This window comes from Musca domestica, unplaced genomic scaffold, assembly GCF_030504385.1.
Source record: "Musca domestica strain aabys unplaced genomic scaffold, Musca_domestica.polishedcontigs.V.1.1 78, whole genome shotgun sequence".
In the NCBI taxonomy this organism is placed as follows: domain Eukaryota; kingdom Metazoa; phylum Arthropoda; class Insecta; order Diptera; family Muscidae; genus Musca; species Musca domestica.
Window position 1 is genome coordinate 644,164 of NW_026712403.1, and position 15,268 is coordinate 659,431.

The window sequence follows — 15,268 nt, forward strand, 5'->3', positions numbered from 1 at the left end:
AATCATTATCAAACGTAGTCTTTGGATAAGTTTATTTAATTATAACAGTTTAGTAAATATGTTTGCTGAGACATGATGCTGTTGAATATTGAGTTAGAATTGACACTTCTGGGTGCATTGTCTCTTCAGCAATGTAGGTAAATATTGATCTTTGATGAGATTATGATACCCTTGTCAGATGACGAACAAGCCATGGAGACTACAATATTTAATACATTTTCTCCTACTCTAGGAATACCTTTTAAGGATGTCTATGAGAACATTGGCCTGGTGAGTTCCAGTGACTTCGCAACACCATCATCAACAAAAATGGAGATTAGCTGAAAAAAAAAATAAATTAGTCTCTTGTAATAAAGGTTTATTTATTATTATAGAATACAAAATTCTACTCCAATACCGAAAATAACAAAGTCATACGTTTTTATTTTCGCAAGAAATATAAAAAAAACTGTTTTTGATTTTTTCAAGAGTAATTATTTTATTTTTCTGATCAAAAGTGATATTTTTGGAATAGCAGCATATAAGTGTTTGAGAACAAAAAAGTTTTAAAATAGAGTTGAATAAGTATTTTTAAAATTAATTCAAAATAAGTCAATATTTTTATCATATCCGAAAAGTATATGGAGTTTAGAAAAATAATATCCAGAAGGCCATAAAATATTTTATACCTTACAACACTATGTTTTGGGGTGTTATAAGTTTAACTGAGCCAAAAATTGTGTAACACCTTGGAATAATGGTCCCCCACATAGAAACCTATCTCGCCGAGCTGAGTCGATCTAGAATTGTGCATGGAGGCAAGAACCGCTGGACTGATTTTTTAATTCGCGTCAATGGTCACTTGCCAGTAAAGAATAAAATCTTAACAAAATCGCGTAAAAATATCAATTAAGAAGCTAATATTTTTTGTTAACTTTATTCAATTGTTTCATATTTGTAACCGCATGCTATTTTTATACCCTACACCACAAGGTGCTCAGGGTATTATGTCTTTGTGCATTTGTTTGTAACAGGCAAAAGGAAACGAGATAGACCCATAGTTCCTTTTGATGATCTGCATAGAATCACATTCTGAGTCGATTTATGCATGTCCGTCCGTCCGTCTGTCCGTCTGTCCATGTATTTTTGTAAACAAAGTACAGGTCGCATTTATTGCTCGATCCAGATGAAATTTTGCACACATCATTTGTTTGGCCCAAGGACGAACCCTATTGAAATTGGCGATAATCGGTCAAAATTTAGATATAGCTCCCATATATATCTTCGTCCGATTTGCCTTTTATTGTGCACCAAACGTGTAATATCAGCCCGAATTGTATGGAATTTTTCATATACACCCAAATTAGGCCTGAAAATATGTATGCCAAATTTAATTGAAATCGGTTCAGATACAGCTATAGCTCCCATATATATTGTTCATCCGATTTGTTATTTTTGTCCACCGCCGCCGTAATATGCACTCTGCAACAACAATATTTGGGGAAATATATCAAATACAGCTCAGAAATACATTTGCTAAATTTTATCGAGATCGGTTCAGATTTGGATATAGCTCCCATATATAACTTCGTCCGATTTAACTTTTATTGTGCACCAAATGTCTAATATTTGTCCAAATGGGATGGAAATTGGCACTTACAACCCAATGGAGTCTAGAAGCTAGTATGCCAAATTTGGTGAAGATCGGTTCAGATGTAGATATAGCTCCAATTTTTATTGTTCATCAGATTTGTTATATTTGTTACCCAGAACCGTAATATGCACTCCGTAACAACGATATTCAGGGAAATATATCAAATACAGCTCCGAAATATCTTTGCAAAATTTTATCGAGATCGGTTCCGATTTGGATATAGGTCCCATATATATCTTTATCCGATTTTAAATTAATTGTGCACCAAATGGGCAATACAAGTCCGAATTTAAAAGATCCAAATGCTTCGGCATATTTAGTCCTTTCAACTTAAAATAATAATTATAATTATAGCGTGTATGATTGAATTCTCCCATAAAAAAAAATTTTAATTGTTATGCGGAACTCTACTAAATTAGCAAAGTGGTGTAGGGTATCATAAATTCGGCCCGCCCGACTTTAAGACTTTCTTTACTGGTTTTTAAGATTAAGTGGGTCTGGCCAAGTTATCCAAAAGTTATTCTATTGCTATGTATTTTTTTTATAAATATTGACGAATCTCTACATTTTTTATGGTCCTTAGTCAACCATACAACATGCTGCAAATGAAGTTAAAATAACAACGTGGCATTAATTAAACTGCCGTAAATGATTTCTGTCTGATCTCTTCATCAGATGCTCATGAGAGAGATGACAGCACATGATATGATAATAATGGTATATTATATTTTTCCCCCATACAATGTTTTCTCACATCCTCTTCGGGAACACAAACTTACACACACATGTTCTGCAACCAAGTTATTCATATTGACATCAAAAATTATTATCCTTTTATTTTCTTCGCCAACGCCGACTGGGTCTCTTGAGACAATGACAACTATATAGTCCATACAACTTAACAGACCATTATTCTCGGGCAAAAATAAAATTGTCATATCGTCTGGCATAGTCATAAACTTTATCTCCATATGTGGCACATCAGGGAACGAGAACGCAAGTTACCTACAGCCACCAATAAACAACATTATTATTAAGTTCATTATTTTTTTCAACCACAACCTCATTTATTAATAACATCATTATTATTAACACCATTATTATTAACATCATTATTATTAACATCATTATTATTAATATCATTATTATTAACATCATTATTAGTTACAACATTGTCATAAGCACCAAAGAGCTAACACCAATATTGTTGACATTATTCGTCAGCAATAATTCTCCACTTCAACATCACAATAACAACACTAGTAATAAAACTATGACGGAAATAACCCAAAAAGAAATGTTTACTTTTACTGTACCCAATACAAATTTTTAGCTTAAGTATTTTTCTTGATAGCTCTAGATTTTATGTTTCTTTGTTCTTTGTTAACTCTAAGAAAAATCAATAATTGTAAAATCGCTTAAATATAAGAATTTTTTGAATAAAGGATCAGTTGTATTTGGCATCTAAAACAGAATAATTCTTGTTTTCTTATTTTTCGGCGGTACGGAAGTTAACTGGCGCAGTCGTACGGCCATTGTTGGTGCGGTTTTTCTCAAGTGACAAAATATAATTAAATAAATGTATCCTTAAAACAGAAAAAAAACCAAAAAAAAAAAAAAACAACAGTGACAAGTTAATTGTGGAAAAAACAGTGAACTATCCTTTAAAGGACATAAAAAATTTTTTTTGAGAAAAATTTGGTGAAGGAAAAAAATATATTAAATTAATTAGGCTTGACGGTATATCAAGTAATCCTTAAGGAGAAAAATCGTGCGCCAACAATCGGAAAAAAAAAAGAACCTACGTCCGTACAACCGAGAAAATCTAGTGCCAATACAATATAGTATTTTGTTGAAGGAATATCAACAATTTACTATAAGAAGAGAAGGAATATCTCTTAAATAAAAATATATATTTAAAATCAAAAATAATATTTTGTTGACGGAATATCAACAAATATTACCATCCGGAGAGAATGAATATCTTTTTGGTTGGAATAAATATTTAATAAAAATTGTTGAAGGAATATCAACAAATTATATCTTAAATAAAAAATATATATAAATTCATAAATAATATTTTGTTGAAGGAATATCAACAAATATTACCATCCGGAGAGAATGAATATCTTTTTGGTTGGAATAAATATTTAATGAAAATCGTTGAAGGAATATCAACAAATAATACGGTCATAGTGGATCAGATCAGATAAAACAAGAAAAAAACCAACTAACAAAAACAAATAACAATACAGTGAAGATCAAAAAAAAAAAGGAAAATCAACTAAAAATAACAATTAAAAAGTTAATAACATATAACAATAACAACAACCGTAACAAAAACGAAAAAAAAAAAAAACTAAAAAAAAAAAAAAAAAAAAAAAAAAAAAAAAAAAAAAAAAAAAAAACAAAAACAAGCAACAATTAAAACAACAAACAACAACTACAAGTGAAGAACAAGAAATAGTCCTGAAGCAGTCCATATCTACAAGCAACTTATACAGGTCTCATCGGAGGAAAGAAGCAGATAAAAACCTTGGAAATCAACAATGAAATTATTTATTATGATAATACTAGGGTAATTATTTTAAGAAAATTATAATATTTATCACTATTATATTACTTTATAAAATATAAAACAGAAATAAGCAAAGAAATATTTCAATTATAAAGAAAAAGGCTAATCAAAATATCTCAAATCAATAAAAAGGGTAATTATATTAAATGCGAAGACTAAGACCAAGACCATATTCTATTCGATACTTAACTGCAATACCGGAACAACAAGAAATGACTACCGTTAATGACATTAGTGCCCCTCAGGCGCTACAATCTCAACAACCGTCACAATCCTCTCAAGCATACGAAACATTAAAAATTCCAGATGCCGTAAAAGATTTACCAACATTTAATGGAAATCCAAGGCAACTAAATGATTTTTAGAAAACGTTGAAGAGATTTTAAGAATATTAGCGAATATCGATGGTTCTAACCAAGCAACAGTAGTGCTTAGAGCCATCAGAAACAAAATAGTGGGAGAAGCTAATGAAGTACTTAATTCATCCGGTACTCCGTTAGTTTGGGAGGTAATTAAAGCGAATCTAATACTTAAATATTCGGATAAAAGGAGTGAAACCTCCCTTGTGCGTGAACTCCACAATTTACGACAAAATAATCAGACTGTGCAAGAATTTTATGGTTCAGTTATAGAGCTACAGGCAGCAATAAATAATAATATATCAATTCATGAAACTAACAAACATGTCATAAACTCGAGGCGCGAATTTAACGCTAAAATGTGCTTAGATGCATTCTTAATAGGCCTCCGAGAACCCCTTGGCTCAATGATTAGGTCTATGAGACCCGATTCATTAGATGTAGCATTAACATTCTGCATTCAGGAACAAAATATACAATATTCAAGAAGACTTACTTACAACCAACCATTCTACCAACCAAGGTATAGACAGAATACACGGAATTATGCCCCTGCTCGTAATTACCAACCAAATATGAATAACACACATAGATTTACACACGGACAAATTCACCATTACGCACAAAACAATATAAATAGATTCCAAAACACGGTTAATACTCAGGGAAGAAATCAATATAATCCAATAACTAATGCATTTTCACAAAAGGGACCTCAAGCACCTAATGGAAATACCTTTTCTCACAATGGGTCCGGACAGAGCAAATTCAGCAACTTCAGGCAGCAACAGCTTACGACCAAACCCTTACCACCACCAGAACCAATGGATGTTAGTTCTGGTTATAGTCATTTAAGAAAACCTATGACTACACAAACGAGACAGACATCGTACCTAAACAACGTCAATGTGTCTCAAGCTTACCATAATGATCTAGACGGATATTACCACGGACAAACACATGACAATGACTTCGAACAAAACTACACTTATCATCAAAATGATGATAATGACATGAACGATCTAAAAGACCAACAAAATAATGGTATTAGAACGGAATACGAAAATGTAATAGTTGATAATGAAAATTTTCATATGAACCTACCCACACCAACGGGATACTTAGATATTAACAAACATGGACACACATTACCCTATATTAACATATCCTCCCCATTTGGTAGACCCCTGAAATTTTAATAGATACTGGAGCATCGTCATCATTCATAAACCCAGAATTTGTAAATGACGAAGAGTGTATGACTTGCAAACCAATTACAATCACAACAATTTTAACTAAACACTCACTGGACAAAAAAATTAAACTACCCTTATTTACGGAATTCAAACAAAAAGGAGATACAGAATTTTTTGTCTTCAAATTTCACAACTATTTCGATGGACTAATAGGATTGGACATATTAGATTTTCTCAAAGCTAAAATAGACCTAGGTAACAAAACTCTAGTAACAAGTCAAGCCATCATACCTATTCATCTCAAACCCAATTTTACTTCTGAGAAATTCATTATTCCAAGCTCTTCCAGAGTTGTTATTAATGTACCGGTAGACACACAAAATGGTAGCTTTTTTCTCCCAAGGACTTTTTTGGGTTCCGACCTCTTTATTTCAGAGGGACTGTATCATTCTAAAAAGTGGTACAGCCTTGTGGAAATAGTTAATACTTCTGGACATGATAAAATTGCATACATTGAACAACCAATAAAGACGACACCATACAACGACCAGAATTACATCGAAGTTAATAACTTCAGTTTAGAACACAACTGTATGAATGATAATCATGACATTTTAGATTCGATAAGGACCGGTCATCTTAATAAAGAGGAAAAACAAGCTTTGCTGAAGGTTTGCAAATGCTTTGAAGATGTGTTTTTCAAGGAGGGAGAACAATTGACATTCTCGAATCAAATCAAACACCAAATAAGGACAACTGACGACAAACCCATTTTTACAAAATCATACAGGTACCCTTACATACACAAAGAGGAAATACGCAAACAAATCGATAAAATGTTGCAACAAGGTGTAATTAGAAGAAGTTTTTCACCATGGAGTGCTCCTATATGGATCGTACCAAAAAAATTAGACTCGAGCAATATACAAAAATGGAGACTTGTTATAGATTATCGCAAATTAAACGAGAAAACTGTTTCTGATAAATATCCCATACCCAACATAACTGACATATTAGATAAATTGGGGAGAAGTCTCTACTTCACAACTTTAGATTTAGCTAGCGGTTTTCACCAGATCGAAATGCACCCAAAAGATATTGGTAAACAGCATTTTCTGTCGATAGAGGTCACTATGAATTCGTAAGGATGCCTTTTGGATTAAAAAATGCTCCATCCACTTTCCAAAGGGTAATGGACAATGTATTAAATGACTTGATCGGGACAGTCTGCCTTGTATATTTAGATGACATAGTTATATATTCAACTTCCTTAGAGGAGCACATACAACACTTGAAAAAAGTACTCGGTAAATTACGTACAGCCAATCTTAAGATACAACTGGACAAATCAGAATTCCTAAAGAAAGAATGTTCTTTTCTCGGACATGTTATTTCCACTGATGGTATTAAACCCAACCCTGATAAAATTCATGCCATAAAAGCTTTCCCCGTACCAAAAACACAAAAACAAATAAAATCATTTTTAGGACTACTAGGTTATTACAGGAAATTTATTCAAGATTTCTCGAAATTAACGAAACCCCTCACAGAATGTCTTAAGAAAGGGAGAAAATAATATTAAACGAGAGATATTTGAACACATTTGCTACTTGCAAAAATCTTTTAATGAACGACCCACTGCTCCAATATCCTGACTTTTCAAAACCATTTAATTTAACCACCGACGCTAGCGACTTTGCTTTAGGAGCAATACTTTCCCAAGGACCAATAGGTAGTGACAAGCCTATATGTTACGCAAGTCGTACATTATCGAATAGCGAAATAAATTACTCGACGATAGAAAAAGAATTACTTGCTATCGTATGGGCGACAAAATATTTCAGGCCATACCTTTTTGGAAGGAAATTTAAAATAATTACCGACCATAGGCCCCTTACATGGATCATGAGTCTAAAAGAACCAAATTCAAAATTAATCCACTGGAGATTAAAACTAGAAGAATATGACTATGAAATTATCTACAAAAAAGGAAAATTAAATACTAACGCAGACGCACTAAGTCGTATTAAATTAGACAATCTATCTGTAAATGAACATGTCGATATAAACACTAATTCAGTTGATAACATCTCAAACCATGGTACACAAGGAACAACAATCCATTCCTCCGACGAAAATGTTGACGATGGAATACCGATATCAGAAAGACCAATTAACGAATTTAATATTCAAATTATATTTCAAACTCAAATCGGTGGCTCACCAATAACCTTAGAAACAATATTTAAAAATAAAATACGCAAGACTATACGTAGAGAAAAGTACGACGAACAAACATTGACTAACATTTTCCAAATTTATATAACACCAAATAAAGTCTCTGCGCTTATGGCAGATGACGATACATTTAAATTAATTCAAAGCACCTACTCAAAATACTTTGCAAACAGCAAACTATTTAAGTTAGTACGATGCATGGACATTCTACAAGACATAAGAACCATTGATGAGCAAGACAAAATAATTAATGAATACCATATGAACCATAACCATAGAGGTATTCAAGAGACATATGCACACTTAAAACGAGAGTACTACTTCCCTTTCATGAAAAACAAAATACAAAATTGTATTAATCATTGTCATACATGCCAAACTTTAAAATATGACAGGAAACCACCAAAACCCAAATTTCAAAAACCTGAAATTCCCGAAAAACCACTGGATATTATCCACACAGATATCTATTGTATAAACAAGCGTAATATACTTACCATCATAGACAAATTTTCTAAATTTGCAGCCGCTTACTCTTTAGACTCTAGGAATAGCCTATCAATTCTGAAAAGTTTCAAACATTTCATAAGCCTACACGGCATACCCAAGAAAATTGTTTGTGATCAGGGCGCTGAATTTAATGCATCCATTATAAAAGATTTTTGTAAAATGCATCAGATAACCTTACATTATACATCATTTCATCAAAGTACAGGAAACTCTCCCGTAGAAAGATTACATTCAACCATTACCGAGACCTACAGAATAGTTTACGAAAAGTATAAGTCATCAGAAATACCACTAAATCACGACGAAATACTATCAGAAGTCATTTTTACCTATAACAACGCAATCCATAGTGCTACAAAATTAACCCCATTTGAACTCTTCTATGGTAGGACTTATAACTTCGAAAAGACATTAAGCTATAACTCTGAACATGACTACTTAAATAGACTACAAGAATTTCAAAATGACTTACACAAAATTATTAAAGATAAATTATCCATGGACACTGACAAACGTATAAAGAAACTAAACGCAAATAGGGAAGAACCAGAAGATTTAACTGAAAACCAGACAATATACAGAAGGGAATCAGGGAGGAACAAAATGACCCCTCGCTTCTCAAAGAGGGTAGTCAAGGAAAACAAGAAAGTGACGCTGATAACGTCAAATAACCAAAAACTACATAAAGCCAAAATTAAAAGAAAACGTCTTACATAAACTGACTTCTATTTGTCTTTTAGGTTCGTACCTGTACAATCCGACGTCACAATAACCTTCCAAACTAGCTTCTCAAACAATATTACAACACTCTCCATAAGAGACGAACTAACATTACCCAAATTAGATCAATACAGATTCCAAAATAAAGCAAATATCGAATTTCTTCAAACAGACTCTGACAATTACAAAACAATTTCTTATTCCGCATTTGGTATAATTAGTTCTATAATCATAATATTATCAATAATATTAGTAATAAGAAAGCCTATAAAATTAATCTACTCCATAACCCACAACAACAATGAAGTTCTGGCTACAAATGATCCGAAGCCCCTTTGGCCCTCACTTCATTCTGGAGAGGGAGGAGTTACCTACAGCCACCAATAAACAACATTATTATTAAGTTCATTATTTTTTTCAACCACAACCTCATTTATTAATAACATCATTATTATTAACACCATTATTATTAACATCATTATTATTAACATCATTATTATTAATATCATTATTATTAACATCATTATTAGTTACAACATTGTCATAAGCACCAAAGAGCTAACACCAATATTGTTGACATTATTTCGTCAGCAATAATTCTCCACTTCAACATCACAATAACAACACTAGTAATAAAACTATGACGGAAATAACCCAAAAAGAAATGTTTACTTTTACTGTACCCAATACAAATTTTAGCTTAAGTATTTTTCTTGATAGCTCTAGATTTTATGTTTCTTTGTTCTTTGTTAACTCTAAGAAAAATCAATAATTGTAAAATCGCTTAAATATAAGAATTTTTGAATAAAGGATCAGTTGTATTTGGCATCTAAAACAGAATAATTCTTGTTTTCTTATTTTTCGGCGGTACGGAAGTTAACTCGCATTCACTTGCTGTCGTTTGGCTTTGTTTTTTTTTTTTTTTTTTTTTTTTTTTTGTATTTTTCTACTGCGTTAGACAAGTCGCAAACTGTGTGACCGTAATGCATTTTACAACGTCATGCCATTGTTGCAGATGATTGTCATCAAAATGCCATTACGGATGGGACAATTGTCATATATATGTACAGATGCATGCGAGTATTTGTGCGGAGAGAAGAGAGGGTGTTTTTTGATTGTCTAAATGTTAGCATACATCACGCTGGCGACGCATTCATGAATAAAATTCGTGGGCTCTGTTGGCCGTAACAAAAATTGTCAATGAATAGATAAATTGATTGTAGACAGTTTTTTTTTTATCAAATATCGATATTTGGACAATATATTAATGCGAGTAATGGTTCTTAATTTGTAAATTTCAAACCTAGAAAACTGTTTTTCCTTTAATTTGTTGTACCCTACAACACTATGTGTTGGGGGTATTATAGGCTTCACTGGGACAAAAACTATGTAACACCTCGAAATATTGTCCTGAGCATAGGATATAGATATGTGTGTCCGTTATCCGTCCGTTCATGTTATTTTGTAATCACGCTACAGGTCGCATTTATGGATCGATCCTCACGAAATTTCGCATGGTGAAAGATTGATCCATTGACAAAAACTGAATAAAATTCTAAATTTTCAGTTGCTCTACAGGCCGAAATTATATATAGCAATCGACTCGGAATTTTAATGGGGTTAGACTTTAGGGCTGGTGAGAATTTTCCAAAAAAAGTTATTCGAGAAAAAAAGTTATTCAAGCGTGATAGTGTGATTTCTTTATATTTGGCTGGAAAACCACAAGTGGCTGTCGTTAGAGCACTCCAACATTTAAATGTGAATAAATATTTTGTATCTCGTACCATCGCTCGTTACCGTGATACTGGTAGCGAAGCCCGATGTCAAGGAAGTGGACGGAAGAAAACAGCAACATCAGCAAAAATGGTTCGAAGAGTAAAGAAGCGACTTAATCGAAACCCGCGTCGCAGTAACCGAAAAATGGCTGGTAAGCTGAACATATCGCAATATTCCATTCGGCAAATATTGAACAATTAAAAAAACATTAAGTTCGGCCGGGCCAAACTTTTAATACCCTCCACCTTAGGGTAAAAGAAACATTAAAAGAAATATATTATATGGGGGCTACACCAAAACGTGGACCTATGATTACAATGTTTCGCCACACGAACTAAGACCCACTATGACCCACAAATACCAAATTTCAGACAAATCCGTGAAAAAATGAGGCAAAAATCATCAAAATACCGAATATCGGGAGGTACCGTTATATGGGCGCTATACCACAACGTAGACCTATACATGCAATGTTTTGCCACACGCTCAGGGACCCGTTATGACCTACAAATACCAATTTTCAGACAAATCCGTGAAAAAATGTGGCATAAATCATCAAAATACCGAATATCGGGAGGTACCGTTATATACTAGAACGTGGACCGATATATCTCATTTTCAATACCAACCATCCTAGACACAATGCAAATTGCTCTGCTAAATTTTGGCGCTCTACGTCAAATAATGTGGGCTGTATCGTGATTTCAACAGACAGACGGACATCGTTAAATCGACTGAGAATTTTATGCTGATTATGAATATATATACTTTATGGGGTCTAAGACGAATATTTAAGGATGTTAGAAACGGAATGACAAAGTTAATATACCCTCCTTTCCAAGGTGGAGGGTATAAAAATGAGCTCGGGGTAAAGCCATTGAAATTCCAAAAAGTGAAAGAACTTACACCGCAACAGAAAGAAAATACAATCAAAAGAGCTAAAGAGTTGCTTCGCTGGCCGAAAGTGGCGAACTGCCGAATTTGGTTTTCTTCGATGAGAAAACATTCGTTGTCCAGCAAATATTTCATCCAATTTAGGGTTTTAAGTCCCTCACATGCGATATATGAACACCACAACAATAATCTTTGGTACCAGATATCAGATACAGCTCAGAAATAAGTACCTAAAATTTTGTCAAGGTCGCTTTAGATTTGGATATACAAATTGACTGAATTTTGGCAATTCCGAATGAATCTATCCTAGAAGCAAGTACTTCATTTTTGGTAAACGTCTGGTGAGATATACTATAGCTTCCATATATATTTTTAATCCGATTTGGTTTTAAAGTCTCTTATATGCGTAATATACACTCCACACCAATGGCTTTTGACACCGGACTTATACGAAATACCTCTGGCAAATTTTATCGAGATCGGTTCAGATTTTTATGTAGCTTTGATGTAGGGCGTAAAATACCGGACCGAGTTTCACCAAATTTTAAAATTCGGGTGAATATGAAATCTGTTATGGGCATATATGGTGAGCCATAACCGTAAAATCGAATGAAGGATTTTACGGTTATTGCTCACCATATATGTAATATCAGCCCATATCAGATTTCATATTCACCCGAATTTCAACATTTGGTGAAACTCGGTCCGCTATCTTTATACCCTACACCACAAGGTGGTCAGGGTATTATGTCTTTGTGCATTTGTTTGTAACATGCAAAAGGAAACGAGATGAACCCATAGTTTCTTTTGAGGATCTGCATAGAATCACATTCTGAGTCGATTTATGTATGCCCGTCCGTCTGTACACGTATTTTTATTAACAAAGTACTGGTAGAATTTATTTTCCGATCCAGATGAAACTTTGAACAAATCATTTGCTTAGCCCAAGGACGAACCCTATTGAAAGTGAAGATAATCGGTCAAAATTAAGATATAGCTCCCATATATATCTTCGTCCGATTTGCATTTTTTTGTGCAGAAAACGTGGCTGATATACAAAATTAAGACTGAAAATAAGTTTGCCCAATTTGATTGAAATCGGTTCAGATATAGCTATAGCTCCAGTATACATATTTTTCATCTGATTTTTTATTTTTGTCCTCCGCAGCCGTAATATGCACTCTGTACAATACAATATTTGGTGAAACATATCAAATGCAGCTCAGAAATACCTTTGCTAAATTTTATCGAGATCGGGTCAGATTTGAATATAGCTCATATATATAAATTCGTCCGATTTGCCTTTTATTGCGCACAAAACGTCAAATATTAGCCCAAATGGGATGGAATTCGGCACTTACGACCAAATTTAGTCTAGAAGCTAGTATGCCAAATTTGGTAAAAATCGGTTCAGATATAGCTATAGCTCCCATGTATGGCTGCCAAAGATATTAAGTGAAATATATCCAATTCAGCTCAGGAATATCTTTTCCAATTTTACCAAGATCGGTTCAGATTTGGATATAGCTCCCATATATATCTTTATTCGATTTCAAGTTAATTGTGCATCAAATACCCGTTTTGAAAATATACAATTGAGCTTTTTATGTGAAGTTCTACAAAATACGGAAAGTGATAGGGTATCAAAAAGTCGGCTTTAAGATTTTTATACCCTCCACCATACTATGGAGGGTATATTAACTTTGTCATTCCGTTTGTAACTCCTCGAAATACTCATGTCAGACCCAACGAAGTATATATATTCTTGATCAGCGTAAAATTTTAAGTCGATTTAGCCATGTCCGTCTGTCTGTCTGTTTGTCTGTCTGTTCGTCTGTCCGTTTGTCTGTTGTAATCACATTATCTTTCGAACGATACAAGGCTAAAATTTTGCACACAGGTTTATTTTTACAGTAGGCAGGTTAAGTTTGTAAGTATAGGTCCACGTTTTCATATAGCCCCCATATAACGGTACCTCCAGATATTCGGTATTTTGATGATTTTAGCGACATTATTCACCGGAATAGTTTCAAAATTGGTATTTGAAGTTCGTAATGAATTCTACAGTCTAAGACAGAAAATTGTCTCTGCAGGTCCAGGTCTTCGTATAGGCCGCATATACCAGTACCTCCCTATATTCGGTATTTTGACGAGTTTAGGTACAATACTCACCGAAGTTGTTTGAAATGTCGTATTTGAAGTTCGTAATAGATGCCACAGAATATGACAACAAATTGTCTACGCAGGTTCAGGACTTCGCACAGCTCAGAAATAACGGTACCTCCCTACATTCTATACTTTGATGATTTTAGCTACATTATTCGCGTTTATTTCAAGTTCCGAATTTGAATTTGGTAATGACTCATGACAAATAATGCCTGTGTGGGTCCACGTCGTAAAGGCATCAATATAACTCCAATATTCGGTATTTTTAAAATTTTACCAAATTTTTTTCAGGATTTTATTTCCAAATTCGTTTTAAATGGTGGAGGGTATTCAAAGTTCGGCCCGGCCGACCTTACTGCTTTTTAATTTGTTTTTACTGGTTTTCTAATAAATATTTTTCAAAATAATCCTTACCGAAGTCATATTATGCACTATACAGCAATGTTATTTGGTTCATATTTGGTCTACTAAATACGTATGCTTGTGTTAGGTATCATATAGTCGGCCCCGCCCGAATTTTGGTTTTTCCTTACTGGTTTCAGTCTGCACTCTACAAAAGCGTGTTGATGGTTTAACGGCCGATTAAACTGGCCATAAAATGGGAGAAATGCGATCGATACGTTCTTAACATTGCTCGTAATTTGACAATAAAATGTAATTGTTTTGTAAGAAAACGTGAGTAAGCTGATTAAGACAGTGTTGTCAAAAAGATAATCACTAAAAAATCGCTCTCTTTTAGTTGTTTCGAGATTAAATGCAAACAATAAAATCGCTAGCTCTGTCATCAATATCTGATTCTTAATAAAATAAAATAGTTTTTAAAATTCTAACTTCATCCAATTTAACTCCGTCACAGTTACTAAATCTATCGACTTTGGTTCACATACATACATGCATACATACACATATTCAATACAGTTCCCCCTTTCATTATGTGTAACTTATTCCAATTTAAATAGTTATCCTGATTTATTTGTTTTGTTTATTTACAACAATCACAGTGTATGTAGGTAGACACAGATGTACGTGTCCTTTCACTTTTCACAAAAAGAGAAATAAAAGTAAACAAAGATTTGTCCCAAATGGCATTAAAAGCTAAAAAATAATGTTAACGACACTTAACATTGAAACAATAAAGTAAACGCTGGATTCATGTTTCAGGAGCAGCAGCAGCTGTACGTGTTTACAATATTGCCCG